Genomic DNA, 18,532 nt, shown 5'->3' with positions numbered 1-18,532 from the left:
GGCAGCGGCTGGGCCGTTTTAAGATGGCCTTGGCTTGCCCTCTGCACGGCCCTCCGGGAGCACCAGCGTGATTTTACGCTGTGCTTTGTTTCTTCTTCTTCTTTTTAAAGAATTGTTTGTTTATTTATTATTTTAATTTGCAGTGGTCACTGGAGAGAGACAGAAGAGAGAAAGTGAGAAAGCAAGCATCCAGGTCTGGGATTTGAACTGCGGTCGGCCGTGTGGGAGTTCGGCAGGGTAACCACCAGGTGACCTGCTGGCTCTGCAGTTGTTTTTAGACTTCATCTCTGTTGGCTGCATGTAAATCAGAGGGACAGACACGCTCTCTGGGTGAGGAATAAAGCTCCTGAGTAACGGTGTCTTCAGGCCGCTTTTTCTCAGAGACGCAAACACAGGTCACCGTCTTCGGTCCGCCCTTGAAGGAAGCTTTCGCAGAGAGAGGAACAGCCTCTCTCCAGAAAAGTTATTTCTTACCCACAATGGAAGTAAACTAACCCTTTAATAAAAATATACAAACTTATTTATTTATTTATTTTTGGAGAGGGTTTTGCTACAGGGTGAGTGTGCTCTCCAGACAGACAGAGAGACAGAGAGACAGAAAGTGAGAAATCACCCCCCAGGGGATGGCCACGCTGCAATTCCCTTCTCCTCCATTCTCCTCTCGGGATCTTGGGCACGCACGCATATACACCCTGCATGAGTTTAAGCCACCGGGTCCGGGACTCGAACCGTGGTCGACGACGTGAGAGTCCAGCAACATAGCCATTATGCCAACTGCTGGTCCCCAAACTAATTTTATTTGAAAAGAAGCTATCCTGTAAAAAGTCTGTGGTCCTTTCACTTATGTTTCTCAAAGGAAAGATACTCAACACAATTTTCCAAAGTGGCCTCTCCTCCCCACCGGAGTGCCCTGCGGAGAGGTGCAGACAGGCTTGTTTCTGTCCCCGTTACTCAGTGTGCATGCAGATTGTCCTGGTGGCTGCAGTGCAGAGTAGTGTACACCCACACATACAACCCTCCACACACGCACCCACACACACACACCCGCACACTCCACACTCACATACACACAACCCCACAACACCCACACACCCACCTGCACATATACACACACAATACTCCCACACACAACACACCCCCCACCCACACACCCACACACATACAACACACACGCCCTCCCACCCACACAAAACACACCCCACACACACCCACACACATACAACACACACGCCCTCCCTCCCACACAAAACACACCCCACACACACCTACTCCCCCACTCACATACACACTCCCACACACACAACACCCCCCCCACACACACATACAAATACACACACATACACACCCTGATGACTTAAAAGTGGCTGGGAACACTGACGGATCCGGATCTTGTCGTTTTTTTGTCTTCGATTTTTGCCATAGGGTGTGTCAGAGAGGCAAAGTGGCAAACCACCCCCGAGAGGAGGGCCACGTGCTATCTCTTCTCTCTCCTCCTCCCAGGGTCTTGGGTACGCATGCACACCCAGCACTGTGTTTCAGGCAGCTGGGTGGGAAACTCCAATCTACATGTTTAAGCGAGAACAGGGCGGGAGATACAGTAGCAGTGAGTGTTGTCCGCAGTCGGGGAACTGCCGTTCCACATCCCTGGCTGGAGAGGTCAGTCCTGACTCACCCAGTGGACCGCAGGGAGGACTCCCTGGTGGGGCAGGGCAGCAGGGCGAGACCACATCCACGGGGGATGGCCCGTGGGGCTGGGCGGTGCCCCAGGTGGGAGCTGGGAGGGTGCTGGCATAACGTAGGTGAATGAGAGCAGGACGTGGGGGGGTGTGGGGAGCAGCGGCAGGGTGTGGGAGCTTGGGTGAGAACGAGGTGCACTCACAGGAGGTGGCTGACACCTACCTGGGCCAGGGGTCCCAACAGGTGGCCGACCAGGCTCGTGGACAGGTGACAACAGCCAGGGCTCTCCCTGCTGGAGAAACGAGTTAAACATTCAGAGACACGAAACACGTGACCTGGAGCCCTGTGACACGGGATTAGAACTGAGTTCTCTGCATGTAAATATGTGCGTGTCAACCTGTAAACATGGTATAGGAAAGTACATGTCAGGGGGCTGGCAGGTGACATAGTGGTTAAGACGCCAGACTCCCACGTGGCTGACTGTGGTTCAAGTCCTAGACCTGGTGACTTACTTTTTGCTTTCCCTTCCTCTCTGGTAAAATTAAAAAATAATAATAAAGGATAAAATAAATAAATAATTCTTAACGTGTGGATCTGAGGGTGTGTGCGTGTGTGAGCACACACTCTGTGAACACGGGTTCCCTCTAGTCCTGTCCCGAGAGACAGACCAGCAGTACCCCGGGGTCAGGAGAAAGTACCAACTGGTTCTTGGGTCTTTTTAAGGATTATTTATTTATTTAATTTTACTTGTTATTTTTAATTTGCTATAGGGCACCTGCACTCACCCGAGAGAGAGAGAGAGAGAGAGAGAGAGAGGAAGCTGCTGCCAGATCCAGGCCTTGAACCACTCAGCCACAGGAAAGTCCAGTGACCCAACCACCTTGCCACGTGCTGACCCCCGATCGTGGTATTTAAAGACCATTTTCTACAAAAAGGAATCGGGTTCTCTGGAGAGATGGCTGATTCCAAGACTGAGGCAAGGGAAACACGAGTCCAAAGATCTGGTTCCGGAAAACAGAGCGCTCCAGAAATGACAGAGGAGGGACCAAGGCATGCCAGAACCTGCCCGATGGGCTCGTGCTGGCCACCGGAGGGCAAACAGGGCGTGGGGGACTAGTGATGGGCACAGGTGGGACCCCACTCAGGGAGGTGGGAAGCCGTGTCCGTGTGTGTGTGAATCAGGAGTGAACAGGAAGCTGCGGTGGGGATGCGAACCCAGTTTCATACTAACTCGCTGCAGAGCACCTAGTAATTGCACTCGGGGAGAGGAGCGTGACCCTGGCAAGGACTTTATCAGGGACTGATACAATTATCACTAATAAAGGAGGAATCGGCCAGGTGCCACAGGAATACAATCCCACTTCTGTGGTCTTTCTGTAAACAGCGCCTGACTTTAATACTAACTAGCAACTGAGGAACCTTCAGGAAATGCAGGAAAGGGCAGGTCTGTAAGTTACAAAGTGTCCAGCTGTGGAAGAGGGAGGCTGAAGACTGGGGAGAGAGGACACTCAGACCCTGTGTCAGTGGGACCGGCGGGCTGAGGGCTACACTGGGTTTCACAGGAGCGTGGTTATCAACAACCATTTCCCAAGGAGTTCATGGGCGTCCAGTTAGCATCTCGGTATCGGGGGTCCAGGAACGTGGTCCAGCTTTTCTGTAAATGTGTGGGTGTTTTACATGTGTTAATAAAGTGACTAAGTTTTGAACCGAGCGGGAGATCCCACAGCAGTGGTGCAGCCGGGCCCATGCGGGAGAAGGCCTGGTTGTGCCCCAGGAGTTTTGGGGGCACACGGGGTGTGCTTGTCTGTGACCCGGGCTGGCTGGGGCAGAGGTGTCACAGCAGGAAGGCTCTGCTGGGAGCCAGTCTTCTGTCTGTCCTGTCTTTCTCTCATGGAGAAACACAGGCAGAAACATTTTTTTTAATGGCTAAACCAAAGAAGGGGATTTACATGGTGTCTCACAGATCCAGTGGCAGCAAAGCAGGCGGCCCTAGGGAGGCTGGATTCAGAAGCCCGAGGGGAATCAATAGAGGAAGCGAGTTGGGGTGGGGGTGGGTGGGGTGGTGTACATGGAGAGTGAGCTCGGCCACGGCGTCCGTGTACACAGCCCCAGGCATCAGTGTATACAGGAAGCGAGCTCGACCCAGGGCGTTGGCAGGGCGTCGGTGTACACAGGGAGTAAGCTCGGCCCAGGGCGTTGGCAGGGCGTTGGTGTGCATGGGGAGCGAGCTCGGCCCAGGGCGTTGGTATACACGGGGAGAAATCTGCTCCCGGCTTCTGCTTCCCGGTCAGGACCTTGGGAACCGCGTCTGCGGCTGAGGTTACAGAGACCCTTTCTCGGCTCCCACTACCGCTCCTGTTTTTGGCGGATTCTGGTGACTGGTTCTGGTCGCCCCGCTTCTCTTCCTGGCCCCCTTTGTGTCTGCCCTCTTCCTTTCCCGTGGGAAGGGTTGCCCCGTCAGGACCTTCATCACTAACTGCCGCTGGGGCTCACTGGCTGTCCTGGTCTCTGTCCCCTTTTCCTCGAGGAAGGCCTGGCTGAGTGTGGGAAGTTCACCTGGATTCTTAACCGGATCGTTCCCACCGGTTTCACAAATGCGCTCTGGGTGGGGCTTCTAGGTTGCATGGGGTTTGTGGACATGTCTTTTTCTGTCTCTTCTGGACCTCCTTGGTGATGTCTCCCATAGTGAGAAACGTGAAATCTGTGGGTTCTGGGCCTGCCGGAAGCTTCCATGGTCAAAGCAATCGGCCCTGCCATAACTCCCAGAGCGGCTCTCCTCGCCCAGAAGGCGCTCTCAGCTGAAATCCACGTCTGGTCCTGGCTTGGACTCTGTTATGGACCCGCCAGGTCTCTTAGGATATGTTTCATTTTTTTGCCATGCCTTCCCTTATTTTTAATTGCATAAATCATCTATCATGTTAAGGAAGGGCACACAGAATACTTATACACTCATGTGTAGTAACTGTCAGGCTGAAACTTGATGCTCAAGAATTATTGGAGACTTGGAGACCAGAAGGTGGTGTGATGGTTACATCGCTGGACTCCCACATAGTCAGCCACGGTTTGAGTCCCAAACCCGGCAGCTTAGAACTCATACCGGGTGTGTGTGTATGTGTGTGTGTGTGTGTGTGTGTGTGTGCACGTGCGTGTCTAAAATCCCGAGAGGACAATGCTGGAGAAGGGATTGTGGTGTGGTCATCCCCCCGGGGGAGTGATTTCTCACTTTCTGTCTCTATGGTGAGCACATGTGCTCTATAGCAAAAATATTTCTCTCAAAAAAAAAAAATGTTTGGAGAATTTGACGCTGATATCGGGTATTCCAGATCTTATCCCATCCATTATACACAGATTTTCAGTAGCCACTTTGAATGGCTGTCCAGTCTTTAAGGCACGGTCACCCAGTTGTTCTTGCAATGAAGCGCCTTTCAAAACTGTAAGAAGCTTCTTTTCAGTAATTTCTCAGTTCCTCGGCCCCTCGAAGGTGTTCAATTCACTTGTTCTCTGAGACCATTCCTCTGCCTGTTTGATTTCTTAGGGTTCCAGCCAGACCTTATGGTCTAGCAATCATCAAAAACTCCGCTCCTGTTTTATAGGCTCTTTAATCGTTTTAGACCTGGGGTATCTGTTTATCAGACCTTCAGAATATTCCCTCCTTCCTCCCTGCTCCCCTGACCTGCTCAAAACGAAACTTTTCTCTTCAGGAATTCTAGCTCTTGCAGTTTCATCAACTGATTTTCTGAAAATAAGATAAAATTATGTTTTTCAAACCATTCCGGTTCTCCTTTGACTTCCTGAGATAAACCGATTCTGTAGAAACTGAATTTTCAATAAACAGACCATTTGAATTTCCTTTTTATCTTTTTTTTTTAGACGTTTTTGCTATAGGGCGTGTGCACTCGCCAGACAGACAGAGAGAGACAGAGAGACAGAAAGCGAGAAATCACCCCCCAGGGGGGATGGCCACACCGCAATCCCTTCTCTTCCATTCTCCTCTCAGGATCTTAGGCACGCACGCACACGCACCCGGTGTGAGTTTAAGCCACCAGGGCCAGGACTCGAACCGTGGTCAACTACATGAGAGTTCAGCGACATAGCCATTATGCTAACTGCTGGTCCCTGAATTTCCTTTTTAGTCTTTGTAAAAATGTAACTGTGTTTCGACTTCACCCTGTGAAGATGGAATACACTCTGATAAAGCCTTCTATTCTTTTGTTTAGTTTTAGAGGTTTTTTTGCCATAGGGTATTATGCACTCACAGTGGGGTGGGGGGAGAGAGAAAGAGACAGACAGACACAGTGAGAGGGAAAGTGAGAAATCATCCCCCAGGGAGGATGGCCACACCACAATCCCTTCCCCTCTGTTCTCCTTCGGGCATCTTGGGAAGGCACGCACACAGACTCAGTGTGAGTTTCAAGCTGCCAGGTCCAGGTCTTAAACCATGGTCGACCATGTGGGAGTTTAGTGACATAATCACTTTGCCATCCGCTGGTCCCCCCCTTTTTTTTGTTTTATAACAAAATCTGCACTCTTCCTGTGGCTCAATCCATGAGTGAGGTCTCTAAAATCTAAAGCTAGGGTCAGAGATTGTTAGTGAACACATCCAGAGTGAGTTTAGGACTGTGTGACAAGGATGGCTAGAACTTGTGAATAAGCTCTGGGCATCGTAGGTTGTTTCCGCCACTTGAAAGTTTCTTTCCATGGCCCTGAATTTCAGCAGTTTAAACAGCACAGTGGAGCATGAACTTCCGGGCAGCCATTTTTCAGTACCTCCCCTAAGACTGGCCCATAGCCAGCTCTGGGAGCTCACATATCTACTCTTCAGAGTCAAGGGATAGCTAGTTTGTACTTGCCAGGTGGCACAATTTTTCCAGCCCCCACCAGGACCTAAAGAGTTTTGATCCTACTTTAACCAGAGCCAAAAAGGGCCAGCTTGCTCGGGGAACTGGCCACCGCTGTGGAGACTATCTGCAGTCTAAAATCCTGCAGGGACCACATGAGGCTGACAGTCTCATGCCCTTCCTGCCCAAGATGTTTTCACTCCATCTGTGTTTTTCTTTCTGAACCATTCTCAAGATGCTCGCTTCAGCGTAGTAGGTGTTAGATTTTGAAAGACTCAACAGATTACTCCACTCTGATCTGCTTGCTATTGACATTAAAATTCTGTGTTCTTTCCTGTGTCAGGTAGGAAGATGGTCACAGTGAAAAGACAATGTCAGCTTTAAAAACCATACCATGTCCCTGGAGAGCAGCAATCAGGGCTTACCCAAGACCCAGTGTTAGTTAATGCCTACAGAAAGTGGGAACAATTTACTTAAGTCTGTCCCTTGAATTCAGGGCACACATGAGACCATGCAGAATGTGCTAGTAGGTGTTGGCTAAAGGGCCGACATGGTTAAAACTGGAGATGTGGTGCCCTTGAGCAGTGGTCCCCAGCCTTCCCAGCACTAGAGACTGACCTTGTGGAAGACCATCCCTCCCCAGATGGGGAGGAGAGTTGGTCCCAGAATGACCCAAGCACACCATATCTACCGCGCACTCCATTTCCACATGGACACGTTGCTATATATAATGACACAGTCACACAATAGGGTCCATACTCTCATGAGAATCCAATACTAGGATGATGTGACAGGAGGTGGAGCCCAGGTGACAATGTCAGCAATGGGGAGTGGCTGCAAACACAGATGAATCCTCTGTCGTCGCCATTGGGTAACTCCTTCCCTATTGTGCAGTAGGGATGGGGGAGACGGTGGTATCAATAGGCCACGGGCCAGTACTGGTCCACAGCCTGGCCCCTAATAGACCAGACCGGTCCAGTGTGTGGCCCTAGGATTGAGAATCCCTGCCCTAGAGGAGATCTGGAAATAATGTCTGTCCTACTTGTTGGTCATAATGCCTTTGTGTGTGTGTGTGTGTGTGTGTGTGTGTGTGTGTGTGTGTGTGTTACTGTTGGCATCTATTAGGTGGTGCCAGGTATACCAAATATCCGGAAATGTGTGAGAGAGTTCTGCTCAGATTGTCAATTAGGTGACGTCCCCTTGACCTCCTTCCTTCAACCAACACATTCATGCATTGAGACTCATGGGAACGAATGCTCAAGATATATTATGGGGACCAGCAGATGGCAAAATGGTAACATTGCTGGACGCTCACATAGTCAACTGTGGCTCGAATCCCAGACCTGGTGGCTTTAAAACTCAAGGCAGGGGTATATGTGTGTCTGTCCAAAATCCCAAGAAGAGAATGGTGGAGAAGGGATTGCAGTGTGGCCATCCCCCTGGGGAATGATTTTTTTTGCTTTCTGTGTCTGTCTCTCCAGTGAGTGTCCATGCCCTATAGCAAAAATCTTTCTCTTAAAAAAAAAAAAAAAGAAAGAAAGAAAGAAAAAAGAAAGACACACTGTGGTTTTATGCTGCTGATAGGGTCCACTCTGCACCCAGGACTGATTTGTTGAAGTTCTGTACTTGCCCGCATCTCTGTCCTCTCAGCCCTGAAAGCGTGCATCATGTCAGCCATGAAGGCATGCGTCTCGTTGGAGGGAGGCCATCAGCTCCCAAAGGGCCAGGCCTCTCTTCTGCATCTTCATATCCTCATGGCCAGGTGTGCACAGAAGAGGTGCTGAGTGAGCACAACACGTTTTTAACATGTAACACAGGCACGATTTAAATAGAAACCTCAACACGGAATTTCTCTGCATTTTCAACTAGAACGTTCATGCAATGTAGCAAGCTTTGTGATGAACATTAAGTTTGGAATTTGTCCTTTTACTCTAGGTATTCAGAAAGAAATTGCCGCTTCGTCTAGCCCGTAAAATCCTAACTTGTACTTTCCCTTACAAGATTCTTTTCGGCAGGTAGGTTCAACAGGTTAACTGGTTTCAACATCTGTTTATGCTTTACTCTGCGTCGAAGTGTCTGACATGGATTGTGGTAGAGCATACAATTCATTTCGTCTTGTATGCCTCCTCTGATTATTTTCAGCTGTAGAAAGTCAATGTTTTAGCTCTCTACTCGCTTTGCCAATCTGTTTCAATTTTGAAAAGTCACAACATTTCCATGATTACAGAATCAGTGACTCAATTACGTCTCAAAGATTTGTACAAATCCCACAGCCTCCTTAGTGCTGTGTGAAAAGTAGGTTTGGTTTGGTTTTCCGAGATGTTAGGGTTCTTTGGATTTTGCCATAGCATCTTCAGAACTGTAGTAACTTATTAGCATGTAAAAGTAAAAGCAGCTCTATAAATAAATGTCAAATATTTCATTTCTTGAGGATGGACAACTTCCCCTTTCCCCCCGTAACCTCCATGTTTCCAGAAAAAAAAAGTTGAATTTTTTTTTTTTTTTTTTTAGAGAGATTTTTGCTATAGGGTACGTGTGCTTACGGGGTACATGTGCTCATTGGAGACACAGAGAGAGACACAGAGAAAGTGTACAATCACCCTCCCCCCAATCCCTTCTCTGTTCTTTCAGGATTTTGAGTTGCATGCACTTGCGCTCGGTATGAGTTTCAAGCCTCTGGGTCCAGGACTTGAACCAGAGTTGGTCATGTGGGAGTCCAGTTATGTAACTGCTCCCCCATCTGTTGGCCCCCAAAATATAATGTGTAAGACTCTCCAATCTATGTAAAAAGAGTTTTTATATTGTACGTGACTTCAAAGAATCTTCTATGACTTCAAGGTTTCTTTCTTTCATAAAATGGTAAGACTGACATGTTTGGGATTGGGGGCAACGTTGTCTCCAAGAGGAGGAATGCAGGGTGCTGTTTAATCTACCTTGTCTGGAGGACCTCACACTTTCCTCCCGGGGGCATCTTCTCAAAGTGTTACAGAAACAGGACCCTCCCACCGTGCTCCGAAGAAAATGAGGTTTACCTTCGGGTTACAAGATTCTCCTATTGCCTCTAGAGACATTTCTTAAATAAAAACGATGGTTTTCCTCTAGGGGAACTGACCTGTATGCATTCCCAGCTATGCGTTAGAGCGCCATCAGGTCTCGGGAGCTTTCTGAAACTGTAAGGGACATTGTTTTTCACTTTTCCTTTCCTTTCCTGGTTTCATTTTGTTTTTGGCATACTTGTGGTTGGAACAAGGCATTTAGCTTTTTAATTTCTTATCCGCAGATCTGGTTAGGCTGCAGAGGGGGTGACTTTATAAGGTCACTTCGATTGTCAGCTCTGCAGACTGTATTGGACAAGTGCCTGTGAGGCATTCCAACCTGCTCCCTCACAGTCAGACCTCAGCTACACACTCCACCCTCAAAGCTGAAGCCCCAGTGCAGTCCCTGCCCGCCGCTGGATTACTACCACCCAGCACCCCAGTAGGACAGATATTTTCTTGCCATTTAGTGAACACCCATTCTGGGGTCTGAGAATGTGAAACTTGAGAAAAGATTATCTATTGCTGTTGTTATTATGTGAATTTTCAAAGGAGAAACTGTGGGCAGTGCTGGCTTGCAGAACCATGTGTTCTGGTGTGAACTGAGTAATTTCATTTTGAGAGAGTGCATGAGTTATTTGAACTTCGTATGCTTCAATTAAATGCCAGAAAATGGGATGAAAAGATTTACTGAAAACCAGATGCTTGTTCTTTCTGCCTCTTGGGATATTAAAAACAAATATCACAACAAAAGACATTTGGATTTTGGCAGGGCCCACTGACGGATGGTTTTGGAGGCCTTTGCTCATTGACAGAGAAGGAGCTGCTGGGAAGAGCTGACAGATGCCCATTCCAGGAGTATCTAAATTACTCGATGAATCTAAGTTTAATTCACGTGAGGGAGGTTTTCCTGGTTTGTTGAAAACAGAGTGGAAGCATCTTAGCACTGGCGATTTTACAACTTAAATAAGAGGGTAGCAGTTGGTTTGTTTCCACCTGGTGGTGCGGAGTGGAGATGGATCACAGAACTTCATCTCTCTCAGGAAAACAAACAACTCGGTCACACTTGGAGTGAGGCTCTGCGGGCGAGGGTTCCAGGTGGAAGAGCGAGCAGCAAGCCGAGTCTCTGCAACTGCCTGTTTTCAGGCCCGTGACCTCGATGTGAGACAGCGTAATGTCCCCACAGAGCTGGGAGGGGCTTCTGTGTCTTCTTTTGGGCCGCACTAGCAGGAGTGACCTGATGAGCCTTGTGACTGTCCCCTGTTCTGCTCGAACGACAGAGTGCAAATCCGTTTGCAGTTCATTATCTTTGTACCTAAAGAAACTAGTGCTTAGGGCCAACAGGGTGTGTGGTGGTTAAGGCGCTGGACTCCCACATGGCCGATCACAGTTCAAGTCCAAGACCTGGCAGCTTGAAAATCACACGGGTGCATGTGCATGCCTGCCCAAAATCCCAAGAGAAGAATGGAGGAGAAGGGGCTGCGGCATGACCACCCCAGGGGGGCTGATTTTTCACTTTCCCTCTCCCTGTCTCTCTCTCTCTCTCTGTCTCTTCCCAGAGAGCACAAGCACTCTATGACAAAAACCTAAAACAAAAGTTAAATTTGTCTCAAATCAACATTAGCGTTGATATTGGATGGCTTTTTTTCTTTTTAATTGTGTGTAAAATTGAAGCGAGCTCGTGAGGTACAGGTAGCCGTTGAATTCTGCCATAATTTGACATACAATTCCTTCCATTTAAATGTGCACCCGTTTCGGTTTAAGGATGTTTCAATATTTTGCTTTGCTAATATCATAAACTGAAAAACAATAAATAGAATTTTAACTAAATTCGCCAGATTGGCATAAGAATTACGATAACCTCTGGCTGGTAATGTTTATACACCTAAAATTCACAGTGTGTTGACTGACCATCTTGCCAAGTCTACATAATTATATAATTTTATATTATTTTTAAAGAGTTTTTTTTTTTTTGGCTATAGGGTACATGTACTACTGGAAAAAAACAAAGAGACAGAAAGTGAGAAATCACCCCCTGAGGGGATGGCCATACCACAATCCCTTCTCCAGTCTCCTCTTAGGATCTAGGGTACACATGCACATGCGTCCAGCCTGAGTTTCAAGCCGCCAAGTTCAAGACTCAAACTGTGGTTGGCCATGTGGGAGTCCAGCGCCTTAACCACCATACACCCTGCTGGCCCCATAATTGTATTTAATGATAGAATAATTTTGCTATTTAATAAAATCTAGATCTAACGTAATACTATGCAGGTAGAATTAACTTTTACTTTTCAAAATATTCTGCTAATCAGAAATGGTTATTATTACTTCAAGTTTGCCTGATCTTGGTGATAGTTTAAGCAAATCCTATTTGAAATAGAAGTATCACCATATGTCTGTCTGATGCTGTGTTTTGAGAAACAGCAATCTCAGGGCCAGCAGGTGGCATGGTGACTAAGGCGGCGAACTCCCACATGGCTGACTGTGGTTTGAGTCCTGGGCCTAGAGGCTTGTTTTCTCACTTTCTCTCTCTCTTTGGTCAAATTAAAATAATAATAATATAAGTTAAATTGAATACATATCCTCTCAGAAAACCAGCAAGCTGATGTTTGTCTGTTTGTAGGCAGTGTCTGTGGCTGAATGGAATCACTGCTAGGGCTGTTGAATGCCAAGGACAGCTTGTGTTCAGCAAAACCTTGGAATGACCAGGGATAGATCTGGGATTTATTCCATGTGAATTCGAACCTCCTTTTTATTTCAATCTTTCCTATTGAAAGTGACATTCCTTCTGCTATTAATATTCCCCAATGGAGTGACCTCTGCCTCTTGGAAAGTTGATAGTTCAGCCGGGACTTCCATGCCATACTCAGGGCAAAAAATCCTGTAGAACTTGAACTATAGAAATTGTCAAAGGTTTTGCTTTTCTCCAGATTCCAAGTCATTCTCCAATCCTAATGAATTTAATTTTTTGATAATTTGCCTACTTTCTTATTTTTTCATTGCTTAACAAGGTAGAGAATACAAAATGCAGTGCGAGGTCCCAGGTAATAAGGTTAAGTTACAGAATGAGATGAAGGCTTTTGGGAAAATTTTAGTTTTCTTTTTTTTTTTTTTTTTTTTTTAGATTTTTGCCATAGGGCTTGTACACTTGCCAAAGGGAGACAGAGAAGGAGATAGAGAGAGGAAAATTGAGAAATCACCCCTCCCCAGGAAGGTGGCCATGAGATGATTCCTTCTCCTTTATTCCCCTCTTGAGATTTTGGGCATGCATGCAAACATATCTGGCATAGTTTTTAAGCTGTTGGGTTCAGGACTCGAACCATGGTTAGCCATGAGGCAGTCCAGCACCTTAACCTCCAAGCTTTCTATTGACTGTGAATATTTTAAATAGGAAATCTAGACAGGAATTGAAAACTAGCACAGTGAGGCCGTGTCCAAAGCATCTCTGCTGTCCAACTGTGAATCTCGGGCGTACGGCAGAGACAAATGGCCCCTAATAGCAGTCTCTCCTTTGACCTCATAAACAAAACCCTGAATTTTGGTTGGCCCAAAATTTAACTGCTATCTAGAATAAAGACTACACCCCGCAGCCGCTCTTAAAGCTCTCTGACCATGGGGTACATTCTTGGCCCCGAGATTACACTAGAAGCAGCAGGGGTGACGCTCAGGAGGTGTTCGCAGAGGGACTGTGCTGCCCCTTCCTCCTTCCTGGTAGGAGAACAGGGTCGTCATCGCTGGTGTTCCCCTGGTGGGTCAGACACTCCTGCACATGTGCTGCCCCTAGAAGTGATCTTATCTTATCTCTTTTCTTTTCTTTTCTTTTCTTTTCTTTTCTTTTCTTTTCTTTTCTTTTCTTTTCTTTTCTTTCTTTTCTTTTTTCTTTTCTCTTTTCTTTTCTTTCCTTTCCTTTCCTTTTTCTTTTTCTTTCTTTTCTTTTCTCTTCTCTTCTCTCTTCTCTTCTCTTCTCTTCTCTTCTCTTCTCTTCTTTTCTTTATTTCCTTCAAGATTTTGCCCTAGGGCATGTGTGCTTGCTGGACACAGAGAGAGGGAAAGTGAGAAATCACCCCTCAAGGGGACGGCCACACCACAATCCCTCTTCTCCTGGGATTTCGGGCACGCAAATACACATACCCAGCATGAGTTTCAAGCTGCTGGGTCTGGGACTTGAACCATGGTTGGCTATGTATGGGAGTCCAATGCCTTAGCTACCATGCCACCTGCTGGCCCCCAGAAATAACCATAATCCTCACAACCGCTCTGTTAGAAAACGTCATCATTATACCCAGTTATAGATGAAGAATCGTGGCTGTTTGTGAGTGATTCAATAAAATAATGCAAGGTCATAAACAAAAAGGCAGAACGAACCTAAAGTGGCACTCAGTCCCTCAGCTTCCTTCTCGGAAACCCAGTAGGTTAGTAGAGACCTGGAGTTTCCAATCTGGCCTTCACTGAGCTCCCTGAGAGGGCTCTCACCCCTCCGCTCCGTCCCTGCAAAGATAATCTTACCTGCTGGATCATATCGGTCTAACCGGCTGTCCTGAACCCCACCAGGGGCCACACCTTGCAGCCTTCAATTCAGGAGCTGAAGTCGCCTGTCCCTCGGCACTTCGGCCCCTTAGAGGTGAGCAGTAGACTTTCCCATGATCCTCCTTGCTTTTTAGCCTCCTCCCAGGTGAGACGAGAAGAATGGGGGTATCCCCCTATGCCAGCGATTCCAATGGAGTGAGGAGAGGTTCCCTCCATCTGGGTAATCAGGGTAGGCTTTCTGGAAGAGCTCTGACATGAGTTTAAACATTTGGAATTACGGGGATGGGCGTGGGGGAGATAAAAGTAGTTGGGCACTGTGGTCTCCAAAACGTGTGCTGCTACCGCTCCCCTATTCCAGCAGGAGACGAGGGCCCGGCTAGCTGCGGTGACTCACGGAGCCCTGCTGCCTGTCTTTACATTACAGGGAAATGCAAGGACAGCCCATGTTTGCTGGCCATCAGTTAAAACACGAGGCTCAGGTGGCTCACGGCTTCGCCCCTGGTTGTGCTGAATTCTCTCTGACACCCCATCGTCACCAGCCTGGGCTGTCAGCGGCTGCCATGCAAAAATCCATGCAATGCCAGCTGTGGGAGATGGGGGTGCCCAGTCTGACTCAGGGTGGAGGAGCGCTGCAGTGCCCCACAGGTGCACACGCTTGATTAATACACAATCGTGGTTACTGAAGGATGACTTGAAAGGGGGCCAGCAGGTGGCATGGTGGTTAAAGTGCCGGACTCCCACGTGGCCAGTTATGGTTTGAGTCCCGGACCCAGCATTCCCCCGATCCCAGAAGGAGATTGGAGGAGAAAGGATTGCGGCATGGTCATCCACCCCACAAATGAGTTTCCACTTTCCCTCTCACTGTCTCTCTCTCTCTCTGGCATGCGCACGTTCCCTGTGGCAGCCTAAAAGGAGAAAAAGTGTCTTGGCAATATGTTTCTTTCCACTGATGAGTAGCATCCCCCCCACCCATGATGACTAAGTTTTTAGGACATAAAGGCTGTCAGCTTGTTGGGCAAGCTACTCAGTAAATAAATGGACGGGGGAGCATTGCTGTTGGCTCGTGGCACTGAGACAATCGGAGAGACCCTGAAGGTGCCATGAGCTAGAGATGTCTGGGAATCTGATCTAGAGGGTGAGTAAAGGGACGAGGGTCTTCATGTCCTCAACACAGACGTCAAGCGCTTTACTTTCTCTGTTACAAGAGCACTGTCTCGCGTCTTCCTGCCTCAGCCCCCCGAGTACCTGGGACGACAGTGCTGCTGCCGCATCTTGCTTTTAGGGTGGACCGGAAATCTAACACGGGCTTCCGACGTGGGCTCAGCCTGCTGAGTAGTCGCATTCCCCTGCACTACCACAGCTGGGCCCCCAAACTGTCAGAATTTTAACAAGTTAAATCCAAAACGTTTAGATATTTTTAAAAAGTTTATAACACAAACGCACTAAAATATACTCTTTTAAATGCAGTTTTTGAGAATTGCTAGTGGGCATGGGTATAAGGGCACATGTGTTCGCGAGAGTGAGAGCGAGAGTGCACCCCAGTGACATGTGGTCATACATGACCCTTGCTGTGTCCTCACCCGTCAGGATGCAGGCCTGCAGGCACACGCACTCAGGCTGTTCTTCAAACTCTGTGGCTGGGATTCGAACTGTGGTTGGCTATGTGGAATCCAGCTCCCAATGACAGCACTTAGCCATTGTGCTCCAGGGCTGGCCCTAAAATGTACTATTTTTTCTTGTTTCCATTTTTCTAGAGAACATATACACTCAGCAGAGAGAGACAGAGAGCAAGAGAAGAGTGAGAAGGTAGCTGCTGTCACTGGCAATGGGCATACGACAGTCCCTTCTCCATTTCTCTTTTCAGGACTTTGGACATGCACACACACACACACACACACACCCTGCGAGGTTTTCAAGCTGCTGGGTCCTGGACTTGAACCGTGCAGTTGGCCATGAAGGATCCACCTTCCCAACCACTGTGCCCCGGCTGTCCCCGGCTGTTTACTTTTTTAAAACAAAACATTTTCTAATATTCCCCTAAAAGAAATCAAGTGTGTTATTTTCTGTATTGAAATATCTCACGTAATTATAATATGGTTTCCTTTTCTTAAAAAAAATCTTTTTTTTTTTTTACCAAATATAGTCTCTCCTCCAAGGATTTGGGGTGATTCAGCCATAGACTTTGCAAGACACTTCCATTACAAACAGCTCTTGGCGTCTTTGTGAGCAGAGCGCCTTTGTCCGTTCACGCGCTCACTAGGTATTGCTCTGCTCCTGGCTGTTCGGGAACTGCTCTAAACACTATGCATTCACTGGTGGGTAAAGGCATGGGTCGTGAGAGAGACCGGGAGCTAACATACCGTGACCCTACTATACCTGTCGCCAGTCCTGCGTAGTCTGAAATGTGTGCTGCAGGGCTATTTCAGTGTGGGGATCGCGAACATGTGCGCTCCCCCTTTTCCTTCTAATGTAACATGTGTATCTTTTTAAAAAACTTTTTGGAGAGGTTTTTGCTATAGGGCGCTTGCGATTGCCAGAAAGACAGAGACAGAGAGACAGAAAGCAAGAAATCACCACCCAAGGGGGGATGGCCACACCACAATCCCTTCTCCTCTCCGGCTCTTGGGTACGCACGCACATGTGCCTGGTGTTAGTTTAAGCTGCTGGATCTGGGACTCGAACCACAGTCAACTACATGGGAGTCCAGCAACATAGTCATTACGCCATCTGCTGGTCCCTGTAACACGTGTATCTTTTTTCTTTTTTTTTTGGAGAGATTTTTGCTATAGGGCACGTGCGCTCGCCAGAGAGAGACATAGAGACAGAAAGCAAGAAATCACCCCCCAGGGGGGATGGTCACACTGCAATCCCTTCTCCTCCATTCTCCTCTCAGGATCTTGGGCATGCACGCATACGTGCCCGGCGTAAGTTTTAAGCCACTGGGTCCGGGACGTGAACCGCGGTCGACTACATGGGAGTCCAGTGACATAGCCATTACGCTAACTGCTGGTTCCCACACGTGTATCTTGATCAGTATTTTTTTCTGTTTTAAAAATTATTTTTGGGACCAGCAGATGATTAATGGTTACATTGCTGGACTCCCACATAACTGACTGAGGTTCAAGTCCCGGACACGGTGGTCTACTTTGATTCCAGGCTTGGCATCCTTAAATCATCAATAGTTCAGCTTTGTTTTTGTTTGCTTGTTTGTTTTTCAGAGAGATTTTCGCTATAAGGTACATGAGCTCACTGGAGAGACAAAAAGTAAGAAACCCCACAGAGGGGATGGCCACACCACAATCCCTTCTCCATCCTCCTCTCAGGATTTTGAGCATGTATGCACATGCACCCAACATGAGTTTTAAGCTGCCGGGTTTGGGACTTGAACCATGGGCAACTAAATGGGAGTCCAGTGATGTAACCACTACACCATTTGTGGTTCCTAATAATTGAGCTTTTTGTTGTTGTCTTTTCTTGTGATACACAGCCTCTTTTTCACTCTGGCTCGAATGTGGAGAACAGACTAGGGAGTCCATGGACAGGTATGGACACACCAGGCCAGAGGATTCCAGGTGAAACACAAGGCTCATTTGGACAAGCATGTGGACTCTGGGACTGGAGGGCATTGCTTTACACACTGACTTATCCCAAGTGCCCAAACAGTGCCTGGGCATACGACAATCAAACACATGACAGGTGCTTAATTCCCTTTTTTCTGAGATAGGGACCCTGGAAGAATGCCAGAAATGGAGATGCAGTTGTTGATGTGGTCTCAGCTTGCTGGCTTGAGGTGCCTTCCCAGCACCCAGTGTCAAGGGGCCTGTTGTACTCGCAGATCCGACTTCAGAGGGAAGGTCTATGCTGGCTGCTCAGAGACCTCAGTCCCCGTGTAGGGCTGGCGGGTGAAGACATTTGTGTGGGTGACGTTGTCTGGGGAGACTGGGTATGAGTAAAGCTACAAAAAGGGAAGGGTTGACCAGAAAGATAGGAAAAGAGAAGTCAAGGGAAGACTATGCTTCAGGAAGGAGGAGGAGCTAATGGAGGATTTGTCGTCCCAGTAAACACCGAGACTGTCATTTAGATACAGCAACATGGATGGCATTGGTGGCCCCAGCCGAAGGTCCTCTTGGTCCAGTGCCAGAAGTTGGTGCCAAATTGCAGTAGCTACAGCAGCAAGTGAGGAAGTTTGGGTAATAAATATTAACAGCATGCAGACTCTTGTTAGATGGGCAAGCCAGCGAGGAGTGTAGCAGCGGCTGGGGCAGGAGAGAGACTCGAGGATGGGTAAAAACCACGGCCAGGGAGCCCAGCCAGTGCACTCTTAGAATAATACCAAATTGGCAAGCATGTTAAAAAATCAAGATGGGGGACCAGCAGTTGGTGTAATGGCTATGTTGCTGGACTCCCATGTAGCCGATGGCAGTTTGAGTCCTGGACCCGGCAGGCCTGACCCAA

At 47.9% G+C, this 18,532-nt stretch overlaps 1 protein-coding gene across 1 annotated transcript in view; it reads left to right on the top strand.

Annotated features, from left to right (window-relative positions):
* CORIN (corin, serine peptidase) overlaps positions 1–18,532 on the top strand; it is a 309,818-nt gene that overhangs the window by 37,560 nt on the left and 253,726 nt on the right. The window lies entirely within an intron of this gene.

Source organism: Tupaia chinensis, unplaced genomic scaffold (genome assembly GCF_000334495.1).
Source record: "Tupaia chinensis unplaced genomic scaffold, TupChi_1.0 Scaffold000054_1, whole genome shotgun sequence".
Taxonomy (NCBI): domain Eukaryota; kingdom Metazoa; phylum Chordata; class Mammalia; order Scandentia; family Tupaiidae; genus Tupaia; species Tupaia belangeri.
This window is presented reverse-complemented; position numbering and strand designations above follow the sequence as displayed.